This window comes from Puma concolor, chromosome A2, assembly GCF_028749965.1.
Source record: "Puma concolor isolate L17-30 chromosome A2, mPumCon1.1.hap2, whole genome shotgun sequence".
In the NCBI taxonomy this organism is placed as follows: Eukaryota; Metazoa; Chordata; class Mammalia; order Carnivora; family Felidae; genus Puma; species Puma concolor.
This window is the reverse complement of record NC_141668.1, coordinates 164,031,061-164,040,183: the sequence shown is the minus strand read 5'-3', so window position 1 is coordinate 164,040,183 and position 9,123 is coordinate 164,031,061.

The following is a 9,123-nucleotide window of genomic DNA, read 5'->3' as shown; positions in this document are numbered from 1 at the left end:
CCCGGGCCTGGAGTGTTTGTGGAGTGAGTAGGAGGCTGGTAGGGGGAACCCCAGCTTTGACTGTCCTGGGATTCATTCTCTGAGCTGGGGCGAGGCTCTCAGGGGAAGGAGGGAGGGCAGGAAGCCTTCTGTCTGCTGGCCCCGAGTCAGTCCGAATGGTACCCCGCGGGTAGCTCAGGTTTCTTCTGAACAAATAGCCCTTATTAGGTTCTCATCCCTACACTCCAGAAGGCGACGATGGCCTGTCTCCCCCCCCCCCCCACCTCCTCAGTCACATGGCCTTTGTCCCCAGGCCCAGGCACCTGAGGCACCCACAGTCTAGTCCAGCCCCTTTGGACCCGCAGAACTGCAAAGAACTGAACCCTGTCCTGCTGCCTAGGGGCTCACTGCTGCCCCCTGGTGCAAGCTATCTGCCCACCTCTGGGCCCTCTGTCCCACATTGTCCCGCATTGCCGCCTTTCTCTATATCCCTGCCCTTGTAATTTTTTCTTAAACAGCCACCATTTTTTGAGTACTTCCTACCTGCGTACCATATGCCACATTTCTTCTTAAAGTTGATTTATTTTGAGAGAGGGAACTTCCGTAAGTGGGAGAGGGGCAGAGAGAGGGAGAGAAAATTCTAAGCGGGTTCTGCATCAGCACAGAGCCTGAGGAGGGGCTCAAACTCAAAAACCGGACTATGAGATCATGACCTGAGCCGAAATCAAGAGTAAGACGCTTAATCGACTGAGCCACCGGGGCGTCCCCATGGACCACTTTTATCATTCTCCTCAATAATTAAGACCTGGAGAATGGGCTACATTTCTTTTTTTTAAATATTTCTTTTTAATGTTCCTTCACTTTTTGAGAAACAGAGACAGAGTGCAAACAGGGCAAGGGCAGAGAGAGAGGGAGACACAGGATCCGAAGCAGGCTCCGGGCTCTGAGCTGTCAGCACAGAGCCCGACGCGGGGCTTGAACTCACAAACCACGAGATCATGACCTGAGCTGAAGTCGGACGCTTAACCAACTGAGCCACCCAGGTGGATGGGCTACATTTCTAAAGGTGGCATAGTGGGAAAGTGGCTTAGAAGGCAATTCAACTCCGGTCTCCTTGACCCCAGACCTTCCCGCTACTCCATACGGACACTTTGTGGGGTCCCCTGTTCTCCTGGATTGTCTGAGTTTGGTCTTTTCCCTGTCCCCAGTTCCTGTTAGCCCCGCCTCCAAAATATCCCCTAAATCTGCTCACTTCTGTCCATTATCTTCAGCTCCCAGCCCCTGTTATCATCACCTGAACCAATGCCGTCCCCTGCCCTGGTCCCTGATTCCTGCCATCACCACCCCCCCCTTCTCCACAGTTCCCCACACAGGTGCAGAAGGATGCTTGTGAACACCCTAGTGAGTTCACACCCCTTCTTTGCTTAAGAACCCTGCATGGCTTCCTCCTTATTCAAAGTGAAAAGTCAAGGGGCGCCTGGGTGGCTCAGTCGGTTAAGTGTCCGACTTCGGCTCAGGTCACAATCTTGTGGTTCACGAGTTCAAGCCCCGCGTCGGGCTCTCTGCTGACAGCTTGGAGCCTGGAACCTGCTTCTGATTCTGTGTCTCCCTCTCTCTCTCTCTGACCCTCCCCCCATTCATGCTCTGTCTCTCTCTGTCTCAAAAATAAATAAACGTTAAAAAAAATTTTTTTTTTGTTTTAAAGTGAAAAGTCAAAGGGGCGCCTGGGTAGTTCAGTCGGTTTAGCATCCAACTTCAGCTCGGGTCATGATCTCGTGGTTTGTGGGTTCGAGCCCCACGTCGGGCTCTGTGCTGACAGCTCAGAGCCCGGAGCTTGCTTCGGATTCTGTATCTCCCTCTCTCTCTCTGCATCTCCCCAGCTCATGCTCTGTCTCTCAAAAATAAATAAATGTTCACAAATAAAAATAAAAGTGAAAAGCCCAAGTCTTCCCTCCAGCCCACGAGGCGCTGCTCCACCTTCCCCATCACCCCTGCCTTGCTGACCCTTCCGGACACGCTGGCCCCAGGGCTTGTGCCTGAAATGCTCCCCACTTGGCCCTTTTTGTGGCTAGCTCCTCATCCTTTGGCTTTCAGCTCAGGGGTCACCTCCCCCAGGAAGCCTTCTGTGCTTGTCTGAGGTTGGCTTATCTTGGTGACCACACATCACCCTCTTTCTTTTTCATGGCATTTGTCACAATCTGTAATTATCTATTTGTATTTTCACTTAATAATTGTTAGCCTCCCCACCCAGAATGTCAGCTGTAAGGGGACACCGATCTTGCCCCTTTTTTACCACCTTAAACTAGAGCCAGGCAGGGTGTGTGGTATACAGCAGGTACTCACTATACAGGCACAGAACAGCTGAATGACTACAAGGGGCTTAGCATAGTGCCTGGTCTGGGGGAAGTACACAGCGTTACCCGTTGTTATTAGTATATTAGTACACGCCAGCATGTAAGTTTCCAGTCTCTTACACATGCTCCAAACTCTCTGGCTGCTGTGTTCTGAGACTGTACCACACAGAAGCAGAAACAGGAAAACCAATGAAGTTACGTTACTGCGGGGGTGCCTGGCTGGCTCAGCGGGTGGACCATGCAATTCTTGGTCTCAGTGTCATGAGTTTGAGCCCCATGCTGGATGTGGAGCCTACTTATTAAAAAAAAAAAAAAAAAAAAAAGATTAAAAAAAGGAGTAACCTGCACTAATCTGGGCACGTGCCAATGGCGGGACTGGACTCAGGTGGTCTTGGTGAAGGTGAGGAAAAGCCTGCAGATTTTGGATGTAATCTGAAGACAGAGCTCACCTGATTGATTGCCTGTGCAAGAAAGAGAGGAGTCAGAGAAGCAGGAGGAAGCAGGGCTGAGAGGGGGCAAGCTCAGACAAGAGTCCTGAGAGGGCACTTGTGGCCTGATCCTGCAGGGAGCTTGGGAGGAGGTCACATCCCGGGGCTGTCCTGAACTGGTAGGTCACTGACTAAAGGTGGCCCCGGGCACCTACAATCCCAGGCACTTCTGGTTCTCTTGAGTGTGCAGGCAAAGTGTCCAGTGTGACCCAGTCGATCCTCTATTTTTTTTTAATTTTTAAAAAATGTTTATTTATTTTGAGAGAGAGAGAGGGAGGGAGAGCATGTGTGAGCAAGTGGGGGAAGGGCAGGGAGAGAGGGAGAGAGAGAGAATGCCAAGCAGGCTCCACACAGCGCAGAGCCCGACACAGGGCTCAAACTCACAAACCATGAGATCATGGCCTGAGCCAAAAGCAAGAGTCAGACACTTAACCGACTGAGCCACCCAGGGGCCCCTGGTCTGATCCTCTTGAGTGTGTTGGCAATGTTGTCCAGAACCCGGAGCAGTTCTCTGGGGAAGAGTTGGTGTACAGGCAGTCGTGCAAAAGCACACAGAGCCCGGGCAAAGAGAAAATAAAGCAGAGCTGAAGGGATCTGGGCAGGTAGGTTCGTTTTGGATTTGCACATAGATGGTTGGATGTGTGTGTCAGGACCTCACAAAGGAATTCTAGGCTGGAGGCATTTAAGAGGGAACGCTCAGCATTTGTCTTTCAAGTCAGGGGCTGGCTGAGATCACCTGGGGAGTGAGTGTAGAGAGAGGCGAGGCAGAGCTCTGGGGAGAGGGAAAAAGAAAAAGCGGACGGACTCAGGGGAGAGCCAGAGAGTGGCGGCGTCTGGAGCCAAGTGAAAGGCAGGAAGTGTGGGCACAAGTGCTCCTGGCTTTAGTGTGGGTGCAAATGAACGGGAGCGACTATTTTCTAGTGCAGGAAGGGGGAAGGTCATCAGCTGAGAGCAGAGCACGGGGAGATGCTGGGAGCCATAACTAGGTGTGAAAAATTGGGAAACCACTGCGTGAATGAGCGATGCTAGCATTGTGAGTGTCTTCTTTTTCTTTCCCAGACTTACCGAGGTGTGAGGTGTAGGAACAGAGTGGATTTCGTTGGAGGAGCAGGGGCTTGTGGGTATGTGCAGGGGCAGACACAGGAGGGACGGATGCTAGCTCTCCACCCGCAGCTTTGAAAGCACTTGGGGTGAAAGCCGAGGTCTCCATGTGGGTCTCCGGGGACCTGCAGGACCTATCCACCCTTTCTTGGACGGCCCTCCCCAACTCCTCCCACACTGGCCCCATTCCAGCCCCTCGGGCCTCTGCTGCTCCTTCCACAAGCGCCATCAACCTCCGGGACTTTGTGCCGGCTGTTCCCTCTGCCCGGAACATTCATCTCCCGGCAGTCTGCTTGGTCTCAGTCCCTCAGCTCCCCATAAGGACTTTCTTGTGCGCTGCCTAACTTACAATTGCACCTGCCCCAGTCCCGCACCCCACCCCCCCACCCCCCGGCTGTATTTTGCCCACTGCACTTGCCACCATGGGACATATTACATACTTTGCCTATTGTTTAGCACCTGCCTCCCCATCGCAGTCAGCTCCGCGAGGGGAGGGCCATGGGGTGGTTTGTTTACTGTGTCCCCAGCAGCAGCTCCTGGCTGCACAGCCTCAATGCCAGCTTCTCCGACCCTCTCAGATGGTCTGTTACCAGCAGGCTAGACTCAAGCTCCTTTCTGCTTGGGTTGGCCAGCGTTCATTTCTGTGGTTTGCAACTCTGAGAGGTAGAGATTCGGAATTCTTGGAGCGATGAGGCCGGGCCAGGGGGACGGAGACCACTGCCCTGTTAGAAGCGAGGCACACAGGCACAGGTGTGCTGGCCAGTTACAGGGTGGCAGAAATCTCAAAAGTGGCTCAGGCAGCTAACAGATACAAAGATGTCTTCCAGTCCTATAACATTCTGGAACAGGTAAAACTAATCTGGTGATGTAATAGGGACAGGGATTGGCTAGGACAGCAGGAGGGAACTTCCTGGGGGAGGGTGGGTGCCAATGTCCCTTATCTTGATCGGGGTGGTGCTTACACAGGCGTGTGTATGTAAACATTTACCAAGACGGGGGCGCCTGGGTGGCGCAGTCGGTTAAGCGTCCAACTTCAGCCAGGTCACGATCTTGCGGTCCGTGAGTTCGAGCCCCGCGTCAGGCTCTGGGCTGATGGCTCAGAGCCTGGAGCCTGTTTCCGTTTCTGTGTCTCCCTCTCTCTCTGCCCCTCCCCCGTTCATGCTCTGTCTCTCTCTGTCCCCCCCAAAAAATAAATAAACGTTGAAAAAACAACAACAACAACAAAAAAAAACATTTACCAAGACGTACACTTAAATGATTGTGTATATTACACCTTCACTGAAAAAAAAAAAAAAGTGGCTTAGGGTGCCTGGGCGTCTCAGCTGGTTGGGCATCTGACTCTTGGTTTCAGCTCAGGTCACGACCCCACGGTTCACGGGTTCGAGCCCCACATCGGGCTCTGCACTAACAGTGTGGAACCTGCTTGGAATTCTCTCTCTCTCTCTCTCAAAATAAACAAACTTAAAAAACTAATAGTGCAGTTTAAAAGGGAAAAAAAAAGTGGCTTAAGGGAAATGGGAGTTTCCTATTTGGCTCCTGTCCATGAGGTTGGGCTGACTTGGGTGCAGTGGGGGCCAGGCAAGGTGGGTGACCCACTCACTCACTTCTTCCCTGTTTCGACTGTTCTAAGCCAGGGTGAACAAGAATCATGTTCCCTGGTCTCAAGAGTTTCCTCTCTAGCTAAAGAGAAACAGATAATAACTATATAACGGGTGATGATAAACACTTTGAAGTAACACAAAGCAGGATAATCTGGCAGTGCTGTTTAAGAAATGGTGGTTAGGGCAGCTGGGCGTCTCTGAGGTGGGACACTGGAGCAGAGACTCAGAGAAGAGAGGGAGAGGGCTCTGAATGCCCAAGGGAAGGGAGTATTTCAGGCAGAGTGTGTAGCAGAGCAAAGGCCCTGAGGTGACAGGATGCTTGGAGGAAGGTGTGGAAAGGCTCATCAAACTGTATTCCAGGCTCACACCCTCCCAGCCCAGCTGCCAGGTCAGAAAGGCCCCTTCCTTCCTTCCTTCCTTCCTTCCTTCCTTCCTTCCTTCCTTCCTTCCTTCTTCCTTCCTTCCTCTTTCTCTTTCTTTCTCCCTCCCTCCCTTCCTTTCTCTCTTTCTCTTTTTCTTCTTTTTCTTCCTTCCTTCCATGTTTATTTATTCTTCAGAGAGAGAGAGAGAGAGAGAGAGAGAGCGAAAGCGGAGGAGGGGCAGAGAGGGAGACACAGAATCCAAAGCAGGTTCCAGGCTCCAAGCTGTCAGCAGAGCCCCACGCGGAGCTCGAACTCACAAACCGTGAGATCATGACCTGAGCCGAAGTTGATGCTCAACCAACTGAGCCACCCAGGTGCCCCAGACCTTTTCTTTCTCAGAAGACTGGAGGCAAGTCCCAGAACTGCCTATGCCCTGGCCGGTTTTGCCAAAAACACCACGTCTGAACCATTCTTGGGCCAGGTAAGAAGTGGGGCTCTGATCAGCCAGATCCAGGGCAGAGGCTGGGCGGTGGGAGAACAAAATGGCAGAGAGGTGGTTCCCTAAGGGAAATCGTGGTTCTCAGAACAAAGTGGGAAACGGAGACCCAGCAGGCCAAAGTCCCAGGTGGCCGGCTGCTCTGTGAGACGGCAGCAAGAGCAAGAACTAGACCAGCAGGAACTTCAGGATGGCCAAGCGGGTCCTGGAGGGTGAAGACGATGAACTCCATGTGGTTGGGGTCCTACATCCGCTTGGCCCACATGACAGCGTCACTGTGTGGCCACGCCAATGCTTCCCCCCCAAGTCTCAGCATCCCGGGGCTCCAACTGATGTGGCCATGATTTGACTCCACTGCATCTTTTGCTTTTAAAGTATTGCTGGGGCCCTTGCTGGCTCAGTCCATACAGCATGCAACTCTCGATCTCAGGGGCGTGAGTTCAAGCCACGTTGGGCATGGAGCCAAAATAAAATCTTTCAAATATTGCCGTAAAATACACATAAAAATTACCCCCCAAACCGTTTTTAAGTGTGCAGCTTGGTGACATTAAGCACATTCACCGTTTTGGGCGACCATCACCACCTCCATGTCCAGAACTTTTTCTTCTTCCCAAACGAAAACTCTGTCCCCATTAAACGCAAACTCCCCCTCCTGCAGGCACCCATCGTTCTACCTTCTGCCTCTATGGATCTATTCTAGACACTGCATATGAATGGAGTCGTACAGTATTTAGCCTTTTGGGTCTGGCTTATTTAACATAACATCCTCTAGGTTCATCCACGTTGTAGAATATGTCACGGTTTCTTTTTTTTTTTTTTTTTTTTTTAATTTTTAAAAATCTTTATTTTTGAGGGGGCGGGCAGAGAGAGGGAGACACAGAATCCGAAGCAGGCTCCAGGCTCTGAGCTGTCAGCACAGAGCCCGATGTGGGGCCTGAACTCATGAACCGCGAGATCATGACCCGAGCTGACGCTGGACGCTTAACCGACTGAGCCACCCAGGCGCTCCTCGTTCTCTTTTAAGGCTGAATAATATTTAACATTCCATTGTCTGCATACATCACGGTTTGTTGATGCATTCATCCATCGACAGACACTTGGGTTAATTCCACATTTTGGCTATTGTGAATCAGGCTGTGAACAGGGGTGTGGAATTATCTGGAGTACCTGCTCTCATTTCTTGTGGGCATATATGCAGAAATGGAAGTGCTGGAAACGTTCACTTTGCTTAATTTTGGGAGCAAACATCATGTTGTTTTCTTGCTCCATCTTCTAACTGAGTTTTCTTCCTTGTTGGTTTCATTCTCTTTCATCAAAGCATACTCCCTGCCCCCCCCCCACCCCCCCCCCCCCCCCGCCGCCACACCTTGTATTTCCCTGGCTTCAAGATCAGAGAAACAAGGGCTTCTCCTGCCTCTAAAGTCCCCAGCCTGGTGCTCACGGGCTCTGGCTGGCTGGATTTCGGTCACTCACTCCTAAGCCAATCACTGCAGTCAAGCCGTGGGCTTAGTTTCAGAATATGACACCAGGGACTCATCAAATGAAGTTCCCCACAGCACTGTGGTGAACCCACGTCCACCCCACTGAAGGGGGAGGAAGGGAGGAGACACGGGTCCAAAAGGTTTCAGGAGGAAAAGTTCCTCGGTGGGACTGGGGGTAGGAGGCTGGAGTAGGAGAAATCTCCGATGAGGAGGAAGGCAAAGAAAGGAGAGCACGTCCGTGAGAACACTTCAGTCCCTGACGATGACAGAGCCTGTCTAGACAGAGGGAATGCGAGGGGAGGGGACAGACCTTACTCTTCAGCCACTGAGAAAGAGGCTGTAACGGGGAGAGGGGGTGCACAGCCAGATGACAGCGCCCATCGGTCAGGGCAGGGAGGTGAGAGACAGTGCATACTGGGGTTGTTAAACAGGAAACAGTGGAAAGGCAAGGGTGGTAGTGGAAGGCTGGGTCAGGGTGGAGAAGGGGCAAGAGAGGGCAGCTGGCGCCTTGGGGCTTCAGTCTTGCACATGATGACCAAGGAGAGAACACAGACCAGGAGCAGGATGGATGTAGCTTGTCCAAAGATTGGGCTGAGGGGTGCCTGGGTGGCTCAGTCGGTTAAACGTCTGACTTCGGGTCAGGTCACGGCTCAGGTCACGATCTCGCGGTTCGCGAGTCTGAGCACCGCGTTGGGCTGTGCTGGCAGCTCTGAGCCTGGAGCCTGCTTCAGATTCTGCGTCTCCCTCTCTCTTTCTGCCCCTCCCACTCTTGCACTGTCTCTCTCAAAAAATGTATAAACATGAAGGAAAATTAAAAAGATTGGGCTGAAAACCTCTTATCCCGCAGCTCCTGGTGGGCGGCCCCAACATAATGCACTTGTTCGTTAAGGGCTTCCACTGCAGCCCAGCGTCTCTTCCTACAAAACCCAGGTTGTGCGAGGCACCAGTCCCAGCAGGTAACAATCGGAACCGTAACAGGTTCCCTAGCACTCACTTCACAGAGCCTCAGCAAACTCTTGAGATTCAAAGAACTCTCCAAACCTGTCCTGGGCTACTCCGTGGAGACTGTAGTTTGATCTAAAGGCTTTGCTTGTAACCACGATCCTACCTACCCCTTTATGCGTGTGGAGCCCCTTTTACAGGTGCTGCCTTGAGAGCCTCAAAAGCAAGTTCTTCAGAAATCTCACCAGCCATGGACTTGGGAGCCAGAAAACCAGACACCTTCCCTGTTTTGCCACTTGGTAGCGCTGTTAGCTCAGTG